Below are 21,873 nucleotides of genomic sequence, written 5' to 3'. Positions count from 1 at the left end.
TGTGCAGAAAACACTAACACTTGTTCAGAATGAAAGAAAGCACAGAGCCCCAGATTTTATGTTGTCCTGGAGAGCTTGCAGAGCACTGGGGAAAGGCAAACACAGAATTCCTTGCTAGCACCTTCTCTGTGCCTGGGAAGCAGAAGTGTTCACATTGCTTCGCAGAATCGCTTTTGTGCAGAAAACAGTAACACTTGTTCAGAACGAAAGAAAGCACAGAGCCCCAGATTCTATGTTGTTCTGGAGAGCTTGCAGAGCACTGGGGAAAGGCAGGCAGAGAATTCCCTGATAGCACCTTCTCTGTGCCTGGGAAGCAGAAGTGTTCACATTGCTTCGCAAGAATCGCTTTTGTGCAGAAAACACTAACACTTGTTCAGAAGGAAAGAAAGCACAGAGCCCCAGATTCTATGTTGTCCTGGAGAGCTTGCAGAGCACTGGGGAAAGGCAGGCAGAGAATTCCCTGCTAGCACCTTCTCTGTGCCTGTTCACATTGCTTCGCAGAATCGCTTTTGTGCAGAAAACAGTAACACTTGTTCAGAAGGAAAGAAAGCACAGAGCCCCAGATTTTATGTTGTCCTGGAGAGCTTGCAGAGCACTGGGGAAAGGCAGGCAGAGAATTCCTTGCTAGCACCTTCTCTGTGCCTGGGAAGCAGAAGTGTTCACATTGCTTCGCAGAATTGCTTTTGTGCAGAAAACAGTAACACTTGTTCAGAAGGAAAGAAAGCACAGAACTCCAGATTTGCTGTTGTCCTGGAGAGCTTGCAGAGCACTGGGGAAAGGCAGGCAGAGAATTCCCTGATAGCACCTTCTCTGTGCCTGTTCACATTGCTTCGCAGAATCGCTTTTGTGCAGAAAACACTAACACTTGTTCAGAAGGAAAGAAAGCACAGAGCCCCAGATTTTATGTTGTCCTGGAGAGCTTGCAGAGCACTGGGGAAAGGCAGGCAGAGAATTCCCTGATAGCACCTTCTCTGTGCCTGTTCACATTGCTTCGCAGAATCGCTTTTGTGCAGAAAACAGTAACACTTGTTCAGAAGGAAAGAAAGCACAGAGCCCCAGATTCTATGTTGTCCTGGAGAGCTTGCAGAGCACTGGGGAAAGGCAGGCAGAGAGTTCCCTGATAGCACCTTCTCTGTGCCTGTTTACATTGCTTGGCAGAATCGCTTTTGTGCAGAAAACAGTAACACTTGTTCAGAAGGAAAGAAAGCACAGAGCCCCAGATTTGCTGTTGTCCTGGAGAGCTTGCAGAGCACTGGGGAAAGGCAGGCAGAGAATTCCCTGCTAGCACCTTCTCTGTGCCTGGGAAGCAGAAGTGTTCACATTGCTTCGCAGAATCGCTTTTGTGCAGAAAACACTAACACTTGTTCAGAAGGAAAGAAAGCACAGAGCCCCAGATTTTATGTTGTCCTGGAGAGCTTGCAGAGCACTGGGGAAAGGCAGGCAGAGAATTCCCTGCTAGCACCTTCTCTGTGCCTGGGAAGCAGAAGTGTTCACATTGCTTCGCAAGAATCGCTTTTGTGCAGAAAACAGTAACACTTGTTCAGAACGAAAGAAAGCACAGAGCCCCAGATTCTATGTTGTCCTGGAGAGCTTGCAGAGCACTGGGGAAAGGCAGGCAGAGAATTCCCTGCTAGCACCTTCTCTGTGCCTGGGAAGCAGAAGTGTTCACATTGCTTCGCAGAATCGCTTTTGTGCAGAAAACTGTAACACTTGTTCATAACGAAAGAAAGCACAGAGCCCCAGATTCTATGTTGTCCTGGAGAGCTTGCAGAGCACTGGGGAAAGGCAAACACAGAATTCCTTGCTAGCACCTTCTCTGTGCCTGGGAAGCAGAAGTGTTCACATTGCTTCGCAAGAATCGCTTTTGTGCAGAAAACACTAACACTTGTTCAGAAGGAAAGAAAGCACAGAGCCCCAGATTTTATGTTGTCCTGGAGAGCTTGCAGAGCACTAGGGAAAGGCAAACACAGAATTCCTTGCTAGCACCTTCTCTGTGCCTGGGAAGCAGAAGTGTTCACATTGCTTGGCAGAATCGCTTTTGTGCAGAAAACAGTAACACTTGTTCAGAACGAAAGAAAGCACAGAGCCCCAGATTCTATGTTGTTCTGGAGAGCTTGCAGAGCACTGGGGAAAGGCAGGCAGAGAATTACCTGCTAGCACCTTCTCTGTGCCTGGGAAGCAGAAGTGTTCACATTGCTTGGCAGAATCGCTTTTGTGCAGAAAACAGTAACACTTGTTCAGAAGGAAAGAAAGCACAGAGCCCCAGATTCTATGTTGTCCTGGAGAGCTTGCAGAGCACTGGGGAAAGGCAGGCAGAGAATTCCCTGATAGCACCTTCTCTGTGCCTGTTCACATTGCTTCGCAGAATCGCTTTTGTGCAGAAAACAGTAACACTTGTTCAGAAGGAAAGAAAGCACAGAGCCCCAGATTTTATGTTGTCCTGGAGAGCTTGCAGAGCACTGGGGAAAGGCAGGCAGAGAATTCCTTGCTAGCACCTTCTCTGTGCCTGGGAAGCAGAAGTGTTCACATTGCTTCACAAGAATCGCTTTTGTGCAGAAAACACTAACACTTGTTCAGAAGGAAAGAAAGCACAGAGCCCCAGATTTTATGTTGTCCTGGAGAGCTTGCAGAGCACTGGGGAAAGGGAAACAGAGAATTCCTTGCTAGCACCTTCTCTGTGCCTGGCTAAGCAGAAGGGTTCACATTGCTTCGCAGAATCGCTTTTGTGCAGAAAACAGTAACACTTCTTCAGAACGAAAGAAAGCACAGAGCCCCAGATTTTATGTTGTCCTGGAGAGCTTGCAGAGCACTGGGGAAAGGCAGGCAGAGAATTCCCTGCTAGCACCTTCTCTGTGCCTGTTCACATTGCTTCGCAGAATCGCTTTTGTGCAGAAAACAGTAACACTTGTTCAGAAGGAAAGAAAGCAAAGAGCCCCAGATATTATGTTGCCCTGGAGAGCTTGCAGAGCACTGGGGAAAGGCAGGCAGAGAATTCCCTGATAGCACCTTCTCTGTGCCTGGGAAGCAGAAGTGTTCACATTGCTTCGCAAGAATCGCTTTTGTGCATAAAACAGTAACACTTGTTCAGAACGAAAGAAAGCACAGAGCCCCAGATTCTATGTTGTCCTGGAGAGCTTGCAGAGCTCTGGGGAAAGGCAGGCAGAGAATTACGTGCTAGCACCTTCTCTGTGCCTGGGAAGCAGAAGTGTTCACATTGCTTCGCAAGAATCGCTTTTGTGCAGAAAACACTAACACTTGTTCAGAAGGAAAGAAAGCACAGAGCCCCAGATTCTATGTTGTCCTGGAGAGCTTGCAGAGCACTGGGGAAAGGCAGGCAGAGAATTCCCTGATAGCACCTTCTCTGTGCCTGTTCACATTGCTTCGCAGAATCGCTTTTGTGCAGACAACACTAACAATTGTTCAGAAGGAAAGAAAGCACAGAGCCCCAGATTCTATGTTGTCCTGGAGAGCTTGCAGAGCACTGGGGAAAGGCAGACAGAGAATTCCCTGATAGCACGTTCTCTGTGCCTGTTCACATTGCTTCGCAGAATCGCTTTTGTGCAGAAAACACTAACACTTGTTCAGAAGGAAAGAAAGCACAGAGCCCCAGATTTTATGTTGTCCTGGAGAGCTTGCAGAGCACTGGGGAAAGGCAGGCAGATAATTCCTTGCTAGCACCTTCTCTGTGCCTGGGAAGCAGAAGTGTTCACATTGCTTCGCAGAATCGCTTTTGTGCAGAAAACTGTAACACTTGTTCATAACGAAAGAAAGCACAGAGCCCCAGATTCTATGTTGTCCTGGAGAGCTTGCAGAGCACTGGGGAAAGGCAGGCAGAGAATTCCCTGCTAGCACCTTCTCTGTGCCTGGGAAGCAGAAGTGTTCACATTGCTTCGCAAGAATCGCTTTTGTGCAGAAAACACTAACACTTGTTCAGAATGAAAGAAAGCACAGAGCCCCAGATTTTATGTTGTCCTGGAGAGCTTGCAGAGCACTGGGGAAAGGCAAACACAGAATTCCTTGCTAGCACCTTCTCTGTGCCTGGGAAGCAGAAGTGTTCACATTGCTTGGCAGAATCGCATTTGTGCAGAAAACAGTAACACTTGTTCAGAACGAAAGAAAGCACAGAGCCCCAGATTCTATGTTGTTCTGGAGAGCTTGCAGAGCACTGGGGAAAGGCAGGCAGAGAATTCCCTGATAGCACCTTCTCTGTGCCTGGGAAGCAGAAGTGTTCACATTGCTTCGCAAGAATCGCTTTTGTGCAGAAAACACTAACACTTGTTCAGAAGGAAAGAAAGCACAGAGCCCCAGATTTTATGTTGTCCTGGAGAGCTTGCAGAGCACTGGGGAAAGGCAGGCAGAGAATTCCTTGCTAGCACCTTCTCTGTGCCTGGGAAGCAGAAGTGTTCACATTGCTTCGCAGAATTGCTTTTGTGCAGAAAACAGTAACACTTGTTCAGAAGGAAAGAAAGCACAGAACTCCAGATTTGCTGTTGTCCTGGAGAGCTTGCAGAGCACTGGGGAAAGGCAGGCAGAGAATTCCCTGATAGCACCTTCTCTGTGCCTGTTCACATTGCTTCGCAGAATCGCTTTTGTGCAGAAAACACTAACACTTGTTCAGAAGGAAAGAAAGCACAGAGCCCCAGATTTTATGTTGTCCTGGAGAGCTTGCAGAGCACTGGGGAAAGGCAGGCAGAGAATTCCTTGCTAGCACCTTCTCTGTGCCTGGGAAGCAGAAGTGTTCACATTGCTTCACAAGAATCGCTTTTGTGCAGAAAACACTAACACTTGTTCAGAACGAAAGAAAGCACAGAGCCCCAGATTTTATGTTGTCCTGGAGAGCTTGCAGAGCACTGGGGAAAGGGAAACAGAGAATTCCTTGCTAGCACCTTCTCTGTGCCTGGGAACAGAAGTGTTCACATTGCTTCGCAAGAATCGCTTTTGTGCAGAAAACAGTAACACTTGTTCAGAACGAAAGAAAGCACAGAGCCCCAGATTTTATGTTGTCCTGGAGAGCTTGCAGAGCTCTGGGGAAAGGCAGGCAGAGAATTACCTGCTATCACCTTCTCTGTGCCTGGGAAGCAGAAGTGTTCACATTGCTTCGCACAATCGCTTTTGTGCAGAAAACAGTAACACTTGTTCAGAAGGAAAGAAAGCACAGAGCCCCAGATTCTATGTTGTCCTGGAGAGCTTGCAGACCACTGGGGAAAGGCAGGCAGAGAATTCCCTGATAGCACCTTCTCTGTGCCTGTTCACATTGCTTCGCAGAATCGCTTTTGTGCAGACAACACTAACAATTGTTCAGAAGGAAAGAAAGCACAGAGCCCCAGATTTTATGTTGTCCTGGAGAGCTTGCAGAGCACTGGGGAAAGGCAAACACAGAATTCCTTGCTAGCACCTTCTCTGTGCCTGGGAAGCAGAAGTGTTCACATTGCTTGGCAGAATCGCATTTGTGCAGAAAACAGTAACACTTGTTCAGAACGAAAGAAAGCACAGAGCCCCAGATTCTATGTTGTTCTGGAGAGCTTGCAGAGCACTGGGGAAAGGCAGGCAGAGAATTCCCTGATAGCACCTTCTCTGTGCCTGGGAAGCAGAAGTGTTCACATTGCTTCGCAAGAATCGCTTTTGTGCAGAAAACACTAACACTTGTTCAGAAGGAAAGAAAGCACAGAGCCCCAGATTTTATGTTGTCCTGGAGAGCTTGCAGAGCACTGGGGAAAGGCAGGCAGAGAATTCCTTGCTAGCACCTTCTCTGTGCCTGGGAAGCAGAAGTGTTCACATTGCTTCGCAGAATTGCTTTTGTGCAGAAAACAGTAACACTTGTTCAGAAGGAAAGAAAGCACAGAACTCCAGATTTGCTGTTGTCCTGGAGAGCTTGCAGAGCACTGGGGAAAGGCAGGCAGAGAATTCCCTGATAGCACCTTCTCTGTGCCTGTTCACATTGCTTCGCAGAATCGCTTTTGTGCAGAAAACACTAACACTTGTTCAGAAGGAAAGAAAGCACAGAGCCCCAGATTTTATGTTGTCCTGGAGAGCTTGCAGAGCACTGGGGAAAGGCAGGCAGAGAATTCCTTGCTAGCACCTTCTCTGTGCCTGGGAAGCAGAAGTGTTCACATTGCTTCACAAGAATCGCTTTTGTGCAGAAAACACTAACACTTGTTCAGAACGAAAGAAAGCACAGAGCCCCAGATTTTATGTTGTCCTGGAGAGCTTGCAGAGCACTGGGGAAAGGGAAACAGAGAATTCCTTGCTAGCACCTTCTCTGTGCCTGGGAACAGAAGTGTTCACATTGCTTCGCAAGAATCGCTTTTGTGCAGAAAACAGTAACACTTGTTCAGAACGAAAGAAAGCACAGAGCCCCAGATTTTATGTTGTCCTGGAGAGCTTGCAGAGCTCTGGGGAAAGGCAGGCAGAGAATTACCTGCTATCACCTTCTCTGTGCCTGGGAAGCAGAAGTGTTCACATTGCTTCGCACAATCGCTTTTGTGCAGAAAACAGTAACACTTGTTCAGAAGGAAAGAAAGCACAGAGCCCCAGATTCTATGTTGTCCTGGAGAGCTTGCAGACCACTGGGGAAAGGCAGGCAGAGAATTCCCTGATAGCACCTTCTCTGTGCCTGTTCACATTGCTTCGCAGAATCGCTTTTGTGCAGACAACACTAACAATTGTTCAGAAGGAAAGAAAGCACAGAGCCCCAGATTTTATGTTGTCCTGGAGAGCTTGCAGAGCACTGGGGAAAGGCAGGCAGAGAATTCCCTGATAGCACCTTCTCTGTGCCTGTTCACATTGCTTCGCAGAATCGCTTTTGTGCAGAAAACAGTAACACTTGTTCAGAAGGAAAGAAAGCACAGAGCCCCAGATTCTATGTTGTCCTGGAGAGCTTGCAGAGCACTGGGGAAAGGCAGGCAGAGAATTCCCTGATAGCACCTTCTCTGTGCCTGTTCACACTGCTTCGCAGAATCGCTTTTGTGCAGAAAACAGTAACACTTGTTCAGAAGGAAAGAAAGCACAGAGCCCCAGATTTTATGTTGTCCTGGAGAGCTTGCAGAGCACTGGGGAAAGGCAGGCAGAGAATTCCTTGCTAGCACCTTCTCTGTGCCTGGGAAGCAGAAGTGTTCACATTGCTTCGCAAGAATCGCTTTTGTGCAGAAAACACTAACACTTGTTCAGAAGGAAAGAAAGCACAGAGCCCCAGATTTTATGTTGTCCTGGAGAGCTTGCAGAGCACTGGGGAAAGGCAGGCAGAGAATTCCTTGCTAGCACCTTCTCTGTGCCTGGGAAGCAGAAGTGTTCACATTGCTTCGCAGAATCGCTTTTGTGCAGAAAACTGTAACACTTGTTCATAAAGAAAGAAAGCACAGAGCCCCAGATTCTATGTTGTCCTGGAGAGCTTGCAGAGCACTGGGGAAAGGCAGGCAGAGAATTCCTTGCTAGCACCTTCTCTGTGCCTGGGAAGCAGAAGTGTTCACATTGCTTCGCAAGAATCGCTTTTGTGCAGAAAACACTAACACTTGTTCAGAATGAAAGAAAGCACAGAGCCCCAGATTTTATGTTGTCCTGGAGAGCTTGCAGAGCACTGGGGAAAGGCAAACACAGAATTCCTTGCTAGCACCTTCTCTGTGCCTGGGAAGCAGAAGTGTTCACATTGCTTCGCAGAATCGCTTTTGTGCAGAAAACAGTAACACTTGTTCAGAACGAAAGAAAGCACAGAGCCCCAGATTCTATGTTGTTCTGGAGAGCTTGCAGAGCACTGGGGAAAGGCAGGCAGAGAATTCCCTGCTAGCACCTTCTCTGTGCCTGGGAAGCAGAAGTGTTCACATTGCTTGGCAGAATCGCTTTTGTGCAGAAAACAGTAACACTTGTTCAGAACGAAAGAAAGCACAGAGCCCCAGATTCTATGTTGTCCTGGAGAGCTTGCAGAGCACTGGGGAAAGGCAGGCAGAGAATTCCCTGATAGCACCTTCTCTGTGCCTGGGAAGCAGAAGTGTTCACATTGCTTCGCAAGAATCGCTTTTGTGCAGAAAACAGTAACTCTTGTTCAGAACGAAAGAAAGCACAGAGCCCCAGATTCTATGTTGTCCTGGAGAGCTTGCAGAGCACTGGGGAAAGGCAGGCAGAGAATTCCCTGATAGCACCTTCTCTGTGCCTGTTCACATTGCTTCGCACAATCGCTTTTGTGCAGAAAACACTAACACTTGTTCAGAAGGAAAGAAAGCACAGAGCCCCAGATTTTATGTTGTCCTGGAGAGCTTGCAGAGCACTGGGGAACGGCAGGCAGAGAATTTCCTGCTAGCACCTTCTCTGTGCCTGGGAAGCAGAAGTGTTCACATTGCTTCGCAAGAATCGCTTTTGTGCAGAAAACAGTAACACTTGTTCAGAACGAAAGAAAGCACAGAGCCCCAGATTCTATGTTGTCCTGGAGAGCTTGCAGAGCACTGGGGAAAGGCAGGCAGAGAATTCCCTGCTAGCACCTTCTCTGTGCCTGTTCACATTGCTTCGCAAGAATCGCTTTTCTGCAGAAAACAGTAACACTTGTTCAGAACGAAAGAAAGCACAGAGCCCCAGATTCTATGTTGTCCTGGAGAGCTTGCAGAGCACTGGGGAAAGGCAGGCAGAGAATTCCCTGATAGCACCTTCTCTGTGCCTGGGAAGCAGAAGTGTTCACTTTGCTTCGCAAGAATCGCTTTTGTGCAGAAAACAGTAACACTTGTTCAGAAGGAAAGAAAGCACAGAGCCCCAGATTCTATGTTGTCCTGGAGAGCTTGCAGAGCACTGGGGAAAGGCAGGCAGAGAATTCCCTGATAGCACCTTCTCTGTGCCTGTTCACATTGCTTCGCATAATCGTTTTTGTGCAGAAAACACTAACACTTGTTCAGAAGGAAAGAAAGCACAGAGCCCCAGATTTTATGTTGTCCTGGAGAGCTTGCAGAGCACTGGGGAAAGGCAGGCAGAGAATTCCTTGCTAGCACCTTCTCTGTGCCTGGGAAGCAGAAGTGTTCACATTGCTTCGCAAGAATCGCTTTTGTGCAGAAAACACTAACACTTGTTCAGAACGAAAGAAAGCACAGAGCCCCAGATTCTATGTTGTCCTGGAGAGCTTGCAGAGCACTGGGGAAAGGCAAACACAGAATTCCTTGCTAGCACCTTCTCTGTGCCTGGGAAGCAGAAGTGTTCACATTGCTTCGCAGAATCGCTTTTGTGCAGAAAACAGTAACACTTCTTCAGAACGAAAGAAAGCACAGAGCCCCAGATTTTATGTTGCCCTGGAGAGCTTGCAGAGCACTGGGGAAAGGCAGGCAGAGAATTCCTTGCTAGCACCTTCTCTGTGCCTGGGAAGCAGAAGTGTTCACATTGCTTGGCAGAATCGCTTTTGTGCAGAAAACAGTCACACTTGTTCAGAACGAAAGAAAGCACAGAGCCCCAGATTCTATGTTGTCCTGGAGAGCTTGCAGAGCACTGGGGAAAGGCAGGCAGAGAATTCCCTGATAGCACCTTCTCTGTGCCTGGGAAGCAGAAGTGTTCACATTGCTTCGCAAGAATCGCTTTTGTGCAGAAAACAGTAACACTTGTTCAGAAGGAAAGAAAGCACAGAGCCCCAGATTCTATGTTGTCCTGGAGAGCTTGCAGAGCACTGGGGAAAGGCAGGCAGAGAGTTCCCTGATAGCACCTTCTCTGTGCCTGTTTACATTGCTTGGCAGAATCGCTTTTGTGCAGAAAACAGTAACACTTGTTCAGAACGAAAGAAAGCACAGAGCCCCAGATTTGCTGTTGTCCTGGAGAGCTTGCAGAGCACTGGGGAAAGGCAGGCAGAGAATTCCCTGCTAGCACCTTCTCTGTGCCTGGGAAGCAGAAGTGTTCACATTGCTTCGCAGAATCGCTTTTGTGCAGAAAACACTAACACTTGTTCAGAAGGAAAGAAAGCACAGAGCCCCAGATTTTATGTTGTCCTGGAGAGCTTGCAGAGCACTGGGGAAAGGCAGGCAGAGAATTCCCTGCTAGCACCTTCTCTGTGCCTGGGAAGCAGAATTGTTCACATTGCTTCGCAGAATCGCTTTTGTGCAGAAAACACTAACACTTGTTCAGAAGGAAAGAAAGCACAGAGCCCCAGATTTTATGTTGCTCTGGAGAGCTTGCAGAGCACTGGGGAAAGGCAGGCAGAGAATTCTCTGCTAGCACCTTCTCTGTGCCTGTTCACATTGCTTCGCAGAATCGCTTTTGTGCAGAAAACACTAACACTTGTTCAGAAGGAAAGAAAGCACAGACCCCAGATTTTATGTTGTCCTGGAGAGCTTGCAGAGCACTGGGGAAAGGCAGGCAGAGAATTCCTTGCTAGCACCTTCTCTGTGCCTGGGAAGCAGAAGTGTTCACATTGCTTCGCAAGAATCGCTTTTGTGCAGAAAACACTAACACTTGTTCAGAACGAAAGAAAGCACAGAGCCCCAGATTTTATGTTGTCCTGGAGAGCTTGCAGAGCACTGGGGAAAGGCAAACAGAGAATTCCTTGCTAGCACCTTCTCTGTGCCTGGGAAGCAGAAGTGTTCACATTGCTTCGCAGAATCGCTTTTGTGCAGAAAACAGTAACACTTCTTCAGAACGAAAGAAAGCACAGAGCCCCAGATTCTATGTTGTCCTGGAGAGCTTGCAGAGCACTGGGGAAAGGCAGGCAGAGAATTCCCTGCTAGCACCTTCTCTGTGCCTGTTCACATTGCTTCGCAGAATCGCTTTTGTGCAGAAAACAGTAACACTTGTTCAGAATGAAAGAAAGCAAAGAGCCCCAGATATTATGTTGCCCTGGAGAGCTTGCAGAGCACTGGGGAAAGGCAGGCAGAGAATTCCCTGATAGCACCTTCTCTGTGCCTGTTCACATTGCTTCGCAGAATCGCTTTTGTGCAGAAAACAATAACACTTGTTCAGAAGGAAAGAAAGCACAGAGCCCCAGATTCTATGTTGTCCTGGAGAGCTTGCAGAGCACTGGGGACAGGCAGGCAGAGAATTCCCTGATAGCACCTTCTCTGTGCCTGTTCACATTGCTTCGCAGAATCGCTTTTGTGCAGAAAACAGTAACACTTGTTCAGAAGGAAAGAAAGCACAGAGCCCCAGATTCTATGTTGTCCTGGAGAGCTTGCAGAGCACTGGGGAAAGGCAGGCAGAGAATTCCCTGCTAGCACCTTCTCTGTGCCTGGGAAGCAGAAGTGTTCACATTGCTTCGCAAGAATCGCTTTTGTGCAGAAAACACTAACACTTGTTCAGAATGAAAGAAAGCACAGAGCCCCAGATTTTATGTTGTCCTGGAGAGCTTGCAGAGCACTGGGGAAAGGCAAACACAGAATTCCTTGCTAGCACCTTCTCTGTGCCTGGGAAGCAGAAGTGTTCACATTGCTTCGCAGAATCGCTTTTGTGCAGAAAACAGTAACACTTGTTCAGAACGAAAGAAAGCACAGAGCCCCAGATTCTATGTTGTTCTGGAGAGCTTGCAGAGCACTGGGGAAAGGCAGGCAGAGAATTCCCTGATAGCACCTTCTCTGTGCCTGGGAAGCAGAAGTGTTCACATTGCTTCGCAAGAATCGCTTTTGTGCAGAAAACACTAACACTTGTTCAGAAGGAAAGAAAGCACAGAGCCCCAGATTCTATGTTGTCCTGGAGAGCTTGCAGAGCACTGGGGAAAGGCAGGCAGAGAATTCCCTGCTAGCACCTTCTCTGTGCCTGTTCACATTGCTTCGCAGAATCGCTTTTGTGCAGAAAACACTAACACTTGTTCAGAAGGAAAGAAAGCACAGAGCCCCAGATTTTATGTTGTCCTGGAGAGCTTGCAGAGCACTGGGGAAAGGCAGGCAGAGAATTCCTTGCTAGCACCTTCTCTGTGCCTGGGAAGCAGAAGTGTTCACATTGCTTCGCAGAATTGCTTTTGTGCAGAAAACAGTAACACTTGTTCAGAAGGAAAGAAAGCACAGAACTCCAGATTTGCTGTTGTCCTGGAGAGCTTGCAGAGCACTGGGGAAAGGCAGGCAGAGAATTCCCTGATAGCACCTTCTCTGTGCCTGTTCACATTGCTTCGCAGAATCGCTTTTGTGCAGAAAACACTAACACTTGTTCAGAAGGAAAGAAAGCACAGAGCCCCAGATTTTATGTTGTCCTGGAGAGCTTGCAGAGCACTGGGGAAAGGCAGGCAGAGAGTTCCCTGCTAGCACCTTCTCTGTGCCTGTTCACATTGCTTCGCAGAATCGCTTTTGTGCAGAAAACAGTAACACTTGTTCAGAAGGAAAGAAAGCACAGAGCCCCAGATTCTATGTTGTCCTGGAGAGCTTGCAGAGCACTGGGGAAAGGCAGGCAGAGAGTTCCCTGATAGCACCTTCTCTGTGCCTGTTTACATTGCTTGGCAGAATCGCTTTTGTGCAGAAAACAGTAACACTTGTTCAGAAGGAAAGAAAGCACAGAGCCCCAGATTTGCTGTTGTCCTGGAGAGCTTGCAGAGCACTGGGGAAAGGCAGGCAGAGAATTCCCTGCTAGCACCTTCTCTGTGCCTGGGAAGCAGAAGTGTTCACATTGCTTCGCAGAATCGCTTTTGTGCAGAAAACACTAACACTTGTTCAGAAGGAAAGAAAGCACAGAGCCCCAGATTTTATGTTGTCCTGGAGAGCTTGCAGAGCACTGGGGAAAGGCAGGCAGAGAATTCCCTGCTAGCACCTTCTCTGTGCCTGGGAAGCAGAATTGTTCACATTGCTTCGCAGAATCGCTTTTGTGCAGAAAACACTAACACTTGTTCAGAAGGAAAGAAAGCACAGAGCCCCAGATTTTATGTTGCTCTGGAGAGCTTGCAGAGCACTGGGGAAAGGCAGGCAGAGAATTCTCTGCTAGCACCTTCTCTGTGCCTGTTCACATTGCTTCGCAGAATCGCTTTTGTGCAGAAAACAGTAACACTTGTTCAGAAGGAAAGAAAGCACAGAGCCCCAGATTTTATGTTGTCCTGGAGAGCTTGCAGAGCACTGGGGAACGGCAGGCAGAGAATTTCCTGCTAGCACCTTCTCTGTGCCTGGGAAGCAGAAGTGTTCACATCGCTTCGCAAGAATCGCTTTTGTGCAGAAAACACTAACACTTGTTCTGAAGGAAAGAAAGCACAGAGCCCCAGATTCTATGTTGTCCTGGAGAGCTTGCAGAGCACTGGGGAAAGGAAGGCAGAGAATTCCCTGCTAGCACCTTCTCTGTGCCTGTTCACATTGCTTCGCAGAATCTTTTTTGTGCAGAAAACACTAACACTTGTTCAGAAGGAAAGAAAGCACAGACCCCAGATTTTATGTTGTCCTGGAGAGCTTGCAGAGCACTGGGGAAAGGCAGGCAGAGAATTCCTTGCTAGCACCTTCTCTGTGCCTGGGAAGCAGAAGTGTTCACATTGCTTCGCAAGAATCGCTTTTGTGCAGAAAACACTAACACTTGTTCAGAACGAAAGAAAGCACAGAGCCCCAGATTTTATGTTGTCCTGGAGAGCTTGCAGAGCACTGGGGAAAGGCAAACAGAGAATTCCTTGCTAGCACCTTCTCTGTGCCTGGGAAGCAGAAGTGTTCACATTGCTTCGCAGAATCGCTTTTGTGCAGAAAACAGTAACACTTCTTCAGAACGAAAGAAAGCACAGAGCCCCAGATTCTATGTTGTCCTGGAGAGCTTGCAGAGCACTGGGGAAAGGCAGGCAGAGAATTCCCTGCTAGCACCTTCTCTGTGCCTGTTCACATTGCTTCGCAGAATCGCTTTTGTGCAGAAAACAGTAACACTTGTTCAGAATGAAAGAAAGCAAAGAGCCCCAGATATTATGTTGCCCTGGAGAGCTTGCAGAGCACTGGGGAAAGGCAGGCAGAGAATTCCCTGATAGCACCTTCTCTGTGCCTGTTCACATTGCTTCGCAGAATCGCTTTTGTGCAGAAAACAATAACACTTGTTCAGAAGGAAAGAAAGCACAGAGCCCCAGATTCTATGTTGTCCTGGAGAGCTTGCAGAGCACTGGGGACAGGCAGGCAGAGAATTCCCTGATAGCACCTTCTCTGTGCCTGTTCACATTGCTTCGCAGAATCGCTTTTGTGCAGAAAACAGTAACACTTGTTCAGAACGAAAGAAAGCACAGAGCCCCAGATTCTATGTTGTCCTGGAGAGCTTGCAGAGCACTGGGGAAAGGCAGGCAGAGAATTCCCTGCTAGCACCTTCTCTGTGCCTGGGAAGCAGAAGTGTTCACATTGCTTCGCAAGAATCGCTCTTGTGCAGAAAACAGTAACACTTGTTCAGAAGGAAAGAAAGCACAGAGCCCCAGATTCTATGTTGTCCTGGAGAGCTTGCAGAGCACTGGGGAAAGGCAGGCAGAGAATTCCTTGCTAGCACCTTCTCTGTGCCTGGGAAGCAGAAGTGTTCACATTGCTTCGCAAGAATCGCTTTTGTGCAGAAAACACTAACACTTGTTCAGAATGAAAGAAAGCACAGAGCCCCAGATTTTATGTTGTCCTGGAGAGCTTGCAGAGCACTGGGGAAAGGCAAACACAGAATTCCTTGCTAGCACCTTCTCTGTGCCTGGGAAGCAGAAGTGTTCACATTGCTTCGCAGAATCGCTTTTGTGCAGAAAACAGTAACACTTGTTCAGAACGAAAGAAAGCACAGAGCCCCAGATTCTATGTTGTTCTGGAGAGCTTGCAGAGCACTGGGGAAAGGCAGGCAGAGAATTCCCTGATAGCACCTTCTCTGTGCCTGGGAAGCAGAAGTGTTCACATTGCTTCGCAAGAATCGCTTTTGTGCAGAAAACACTAACACTTGTTCAGAAGGAAAGAAAGCACAGAGCCCCAGATTCTATGTTGTCCTGGAGAGCTTGCAGAGCACTGGGGAAAGGCAGGCAGAGAATTCCCTGCTAGCACCTTCTCTGTGCCTTTTCACATTGCTTCGCAGAATCGCTTTTGTGCAGAAAACACTAACACTTGTTCAGAAGGAAAGAAAGCACAGAGCCCCAGATTTTATGTTGTCCTGGAGAGCTTGCAGAGCACTGGGGAAAGGCAGGCAGAGAATTCCTTGCTAGCACCTTCTCTGTGCCTGGGAAGCAGAAGTGTTCACATTGCTTCGCAGAATTGCTTTTGTGCAGAAAACAGTAACACTTGTTCAGAAGGAAAGAAAGCACAGAACTCCAGATTTGCTGTTGTCCTGGAGAGCTTGCAGAGCACTGGGGAAAGGCAGGCAGAGAATTCCCTGATAGCACCTTCTCTGTGCCTGTTCACATTGCTTCGCAGAATCGCTTTTGTGCAGAAAACACTAACACTTGTTCAGAAGGAAAGAAAGCACAGAGCCCCAGATTTTATGTTGTCCTGGAGAGCTTGCAGAGCACTGGGGAAAGGCAGGCAGAGAATTCCTTGCTAGCACCTTCTCTGTGCCTGGGAAGCAGAAGTGTTCACATTGCTTCACAAGAATCGCTTTTGTGCAGAAAACAGTAACACTTGTTCAGAACGAAAGAAAGCACAGAGCCCCAGATTTTATGTTGTCCTGGAGAGCTTGCAGAGCTCTGGGGAAAGGCAGGCAGAGAATTACCTGCTATCACCTTCTCTGTGCCTGGGAAGCAGAAGTGTTCACATTGCTTCGCACAATCGCTTTTGTGCAGAAAACAGTAACACTTGTTCAGAAGGAAAGAAAGCACAGAGCCCCAGATTCTATGTTGTCCTGGAGAGCTTGCAGACCACTGGGGAAAGGCAGGCAGAGAATTCCCTGATAGCACCTTCTCTGTGCCTGTTCACATTGCTTCGCAGAATCGCTTTTGTGCAGACAACACTAACAATTGTTCAGAAGGAAAGAAAGCACAGAGCCCCAGATTTTATGTTGTCCTGGAGAGCTTGCAGAGCACTGGGGAAAGGCAGGCAGAGAATTCCCTGATAGCACCTTCTCTGTGCCTGTTCACATTGCTTCGCAGAATCGCTTTTGTGCAGAAAACAGTAACACTTGTTCAGAAGGAAAGAAAGCACAGAGCCCCAGATTTTATGTTGTCCTGGAGAGCTTGCAGAGCACAGGGGAAAGGCAGGCAGAGAATTACCTGATAGCACCTTCTCTGTGCCTGTTCACACTGCTTCGCAGAATCGCTTTTGTGCAGAAAACAGTAACACTTGTTCAGAAGGAAAGAAAGCACAGAGCCCCAGATTTTATGTTGTCCTGGAGAGCTTGCAGAGCACTGGGGAAAGGCAGGCAGAGAATTCCTTGCTAGCACCTTCTCTGTGCCTGGGAAGCAGAAGTGTTCACATTGCTTCGCAAGAATCGCTTTTGTGCAGAAAACACTAACACTTGTTCAGAAGGAAAGAAAGCACAGAGCCCCAGATTTTATGTTGTCCTGGAGAGCTTGCAGAGCACTGGGGAAAGGCAGGCAGAGAATTCCTTGCTAGCACCTTCTCTGTGCCTGGGAAGCAGAAGTGTTCACATTGCTTCGCAGAATCGCTTTTGTGCAGAAAACTGTAACACTTGTTCATAAAGAAAGAAAGCACAGAGCCCCAGATTCTATGTTGTCCTGGAGAGCTTGCAGAGCACTGGGGAAAGGCAGGCAGAGAATTCCTTGCTAGCACCTTCTCTGTGCCTGGGAAGCAGAAGTGTTCACATTGCTTCGCAAGAATCGCTTTTGTGCAGAAAACACTAACACTTGTTCAGAATGAAAGAAAGCACAGAGCCCCAGATTTTATGTTGTCCTGGAGAGCTTGCAGAGCACTGGGGAAAGGCAAACACAGAATTCCTTGCTAGCACCTTCTCTGTGCCTGGGAAGCAGAAGTGTTCACATTGCTTCGCAGAATCGCTTTTGTGCAGAAAACAGTAACACTTGTTCAGAACGAAAGAAAGCACAGAGCCCCAGATTCTATGTTGTTCTGGAGAGCTTGCAGAGCACTGGGGAAAGGCAGGCAGAGAATTCCCTGCTAGCACCTTCTCTGTGCCTGGGAAGCAGAAGTGTTCACATTGCTTGGCAGAATCGCTTTTGTGCAGAAAACAGTAACACTTGTTCAGAACGAAAGAAAGCACAGAGCCCCAGATTCTATGTTGTCCTGGAGAGCTTGCAGAGCACTGGGGAAAGGCAGGCAGAGAATTCCCTGATAGCACCTTCTCTGTGCCTGGGAAGCAGAAGTGTTCACATTGCTTCGCAAGAATCGCTTTTGTGCAGAAAACAGTAACTCTTGTTCAGAACGAAAGAAAGCACAGAGCCCCAGATTCTATGTTGTCCTGGAGAGCTTGCAGAGCACTGGGGAAAGGCAGGCAGAGAATTCCCTGATAGCACCTTCTCTGTGCCTGTTCACATTGCTTCGCAGAATCGCTTTTGTGCAGAAAACAGTAACACTTGTTCAGAAGGAAAGAAAGCACAGAGCCCCAGATTTTATGTTGTCCTGGAGAGCTTGCAGAGCACTGGGGAACGGCAGGCAGAGAATTTCCTGCTAGCACCTTCTCTGTGCCTGGGAAGCAGAAGTGTTCACATTGCTTCGCAAGAATCGCTTTTGTGCAGAAAACAGTAACACTTGTTCAGAACGAAAGAAAGCACAGAGCCCCAGATTCTATGTTGTCCTGGAGAGCTTGCAGAGCACTGGGGAAAGGCAGGCAGAGAATTCCCTTCTAGCACCTTCTCTGTGCCTGTTCACATTGCTTCGCAAGAATCGCTTTTCTGCAGAAAACAGTAACACTTGTTCAGAACGAAAGAAAGCACAGAGCCCCAGATTCTATGTTGTCCTGGAGAGCTTGCAGAGCACTGGGGAAAGGCAGGCAGAGAATTCCCTGATAGCACCTTCTCTGTGCCTGGGAAGCAGAAGTGTTCACTTTGCTTCGCAAGAATCGCTTTTGTGCAGAAAACAGTAACACTTGTTCAGAAGGAAAGAAAGCACAGAGCCCCAGATTCTATGTTGTCCTGGAGAGCTTGCAGAGCACTGGGGAAAGGCAGGCAGAGAATTCCCTGATAGCACCTTCTCTGTGCCTGTTCACATTGCTTCGCAGAATCGTTTTTGTGCAGAAAACACTAACACTTGTTCAGAAGGAAAGAAAGCACAGAGCCCCAGATTTTATGTTGTCCTGGAGAGCTTGCAGAGCACTGGGGAAAGGCAGGCAGAGAATTCCTTGCTAGCACCTTCTCTGTGCCTGGGAAGCAGAAGTGTTCACATTGCTTCGCAAGAATCGCTTTTGTGCAGAAAACACTAACACTTGTTCAGAACGAAAGAAAGCACAGAGCCCCAGATTTTATGTTGTCCTGGAGAGCTTGCAGAGCACTGGGGAAAGGCAAACACAGAATTCCTTGCTAGCACCTTCTCTGTGCCTGGGAAGCAGAAGTGTTCACATTGCTTGGCAGAATCGCTTTTGTGCAGAAAACAGTAACACTTCTTCAGAACGAAAGAAAGCACAGAGCCCCAGATTTTATGTTGCCCTGGAGAGCTTGCAGAGCACTGGGGAAAGGCAGGCAGAGAATTCCTTGCTAGCACCTTCTCTGTGCCTGGGAAGCAGAAGTGTTCACATTGCTTGGCAGAATCGCTTTTGTGCAGAAAACAGTCACACTTGTTCAGAACGAAAGAAAGCACAGAGCCCCAGATTCTATGTTGTCCTGGAGAGCTTGCAGAGCACTGGGGAAAGGCAGGCAGAGAATTCCCTGATAGCACCTTCTCTGTGCCTGGGAAGCAGAAGTGTTCACATTGCTTCGCAAGAATCGCTTTTGTGCAGAAAACAGTAACACTTGTTCAGAAGGAAAGAAAGCACAGAGCCCCAGATTCTATGTTGTCCTGGAGAGCTTGCAGAGCACTGGGGAAAGGCAGGCAGAGAGTTCCCTGATAGCACCTTCTCTGTGCCTGTTTACATTGCTTGGCAGAATCGCTTTTGTGCAGAAAACAGTAACACTTGTTCAGAACGAAAGAAAGCACAGAGCCCCAGATTTGCTGTTGTCCTGGAGAGCTTGCAGAGCACTGGGGAAAGGCAGGCAGAGAATTCCCTGCTAGCACCTTCTCTGTGCCTGGGAAGCAGAAGTGTTCACATTGCTTCGCAGAATCGCTTTTGTGCAGAAAACACTAACACTTGTTCAGAAGGAAAGAAAGCACAGAGCCCCAGATTTTATGTTGTCCTGGAGAGCTTGCAGAGCACTGGGGAAAGGCAGGCAGAGAATTCCCTGCTAGCACCTTCTCTGTGCCTGGGAAGCAGAATTGTTCACATTGCTTCGCAGAATCGCTTTTGTGCAGAAAACACTAACACTTGTTCAGAAGGAAAGAAAGCACAGAGCCCCAGATTTTATGTTGCTCTGGAGAGCTTGCAGAGCACTGGGGAAAGGCAGGCAGAGAATTCTCTGCTAGCACCTTCTCTGTGCCTGTTCACATTGCTTCGCAGAATCGCTTTTGTGCAGAAAACAGTAACACTTGTTCAGAAGGAAAGAAAGCACAGAGCCCCAGATTTTATGTTGTCCTGGAGAGCTTGCAGAGCACTGGGGAACGGCAGGCAGAGAATTTCCTGCTAGCACCTTCTCTGTGCCTGGGAAGCAGAAGTGTTCACATCGCTTCGCAAGAATCGCTTTTGTGCAGAAAACAGTAACACTTGTTCTGAAGGAAAGAAAGCACAGAGCCCCAGATTCTATGTTGTCCTGGAGAGCTTGCAGAGCACTGGGGAAAGGAAGGCAGAGAATTCCCTGCTAGCACCTTCTCTGTGCCTGTTCACATTGCTTCGCAGAATCTTTTTTGTGCAGAAAACACTAACACTTGTTCAGAAGGAAAGAAAGCACAGACCCCAGATTTTATGTTGTCCTGGAGAGCTTGCAGAGCACTGGGGAAAGGCAGGCAGAGAATTCCTTGCTAGCACCTTCTCTGTGCCTGGGAAGCAGAAGTGTTCACATTGCTTCGCAAGAATCGCTTTTGTGCAGAAAACACTAACACTTGTTCAGAACGAAAGAAAGCACAGAGCCCCAGATTTTATGTTGTCCTGGAGAGCTTGCAGAGCACTGGGGAAAGACAAACAGAGAATTCCTTGCTAGCACCTTCTCTGTGCCTGGGAAGCAGAAGTGTTCACATTGCTTCGCAGAATCGCTTTTGTGCAGAAAACAGTAACACTTGTTCAGAAGGAAAGAAAGCACAGAGCCCCAGATTTTATGTTGTCCTGGAGAGCTTGCAGAGCACTGGGGAACGGCAGGCAGAGAATTTCCTGCTAGCACCTTCTCTGTGCCTGGGAAGCAGAAGTGTTCACATTGCTTCGCAAGAATCGCTTTTGTGCAGAAAACAGTAACACTTGTTCAGAACGAAAGAAAGCACAGAGCCCCAGATTCTATGTTGTCCTGGAGAGCTTGCAGAGCACTGCGGACAGGCAGGCAGAGAATTCCCTGCTAGCACCTTCTCTGTGCCTGTTCACATTGCTTCGCAAGAATCGCTTTTGTGCAGAAAACACTAACACTTGTTCAGAACGAAAGAAAGCACAGAGCCCCAGATTCTATGTTGTCCTGGAGAGCTTGCAGAGCACTGGGGAAAGGCAGGCAGAGAATTCCCTGCTAGCACCTTCTCTGTGCCTGGGAAGCAGAAGTGTTCACTTTGCTTCGCAAGAATCGCTTTTGTGCAGAAAACAGTAACACTTGTTCAGAAGGAAAGAAAGCACAGAGCCCCAGATTCTATGTTGTCCTGGAGAGCTTGCAGAGCACTGGGGAAAGGCAGGCAGAGAATTCCCTGATAGCACCTTCTCTGTGCCTGTTCACATTGCTTCGCAGAATCGCTTTTGTGCAGAAAACAGTAACACTTGTTCAGAAGGAAAGAAAGCACAGAGCCCCAGATTTTATGTTGTCCTGGAGAGCTTGCAGAGCACTGGGGAAAGGCAGGCAGAGAATTCCTTGCTAGCACCTTCTCTGTGCCTGGGAAGCAGAAGTGTTCACATTGCTTCGCAAGAATCGCTTTTGTGCAGAAAACACTAACACTTGTTCAGAACGAAAGAAAGCACAGAGCCCCAGATTTTATGTTGTCCTGGAGAGCTTGCAGAGCACTGGGGAAAGGCAAACACAGAATTCCTTGCTAGCACCTTCTCTGTGCCTGGGAAGCAGAAGTGTTCACATTGCTTGGCAGAATCGCTTTTGTGCAGAAAACAGTAACACTTGTTCAGAACGAAAGAAAGCACAGAGCCCCAGATTCTATGTTGTTCTGGAGAGCTTGCAGAGCACTGGGGAAAGGCAGGCAGAGAATTCCCTGCTAGCACCTTCTCTGTGCCTGGGAAGCAGAAGTGTTCACATTGCTTGGCAGAATCGCTTTTGTGCAGAAAACAGTAACACTTGTTCAGAACGAAAGCAAGCACAGAGCCCCAGACTTGCTGTTGTCCTGGAGAGCTTGCAGAGCACTGGGGAAAGGCAGGCAGAGAATTCCCTGATAGCACCTTCTCTGTGCCTGGGAAGCAGAAGTGTTCACATTGCTTCGCAAGAATCGCTTTTGTGCAGAAAACACTAACACTTGTTCAGAAGGAAAGAAAGCACAGAGCCCCAGATTCTATGTTCTCCTGGAGAGCTTGCAGAGCACTGGGGAAAGGCAGGCAGAGAATTCCCTGATAGCACCTTCTCTGTGCCTGTTCACATTGCTTCGCAGAATCGCTTTTGTGCAGAAAACAGTAACACTTGTTCAGAAGGAAAGAAAGCACAGAGCCCCAGATTTTATGTTGTCCTGGAGAGCTTGCAGAGCACTGGGGAAAGGCAGGCAGAGAATTCCCTGCTAGCACCTTCTCTGTGCCTGGGAAGCAGAAGTGTTCACATTGCTTCGCAGAATTGCTTTTGTGCAGAAAACAGTAACACTTGTTCAGAAGGAAAGAAAGCACAGAACTCCAGATTTGCTGTTGTCCTGGAGAGCTTGCAGAGCACTGGGGAAAGGCAGGCAGAGAATTCCCTGATAGCACCTTCTCTGTGCCTGTTCACATTGC

This window comes from Strix aluco, chromosome 30 (genome assembly GCF_031877795.1).
Source record: "Strix aluco isolate bStrAlu1 chromosome 30, bStrAlu1.hap1, whole genome shotgun sequence".
Lineage (NCBI taxonomy): Eukaryota > Metazoa > Chordata > Aves > Strigiformes > Strigidae > Strix > Strix aluco.
This window is presented reverse-complemented; position numbering follows the sequence as displayed.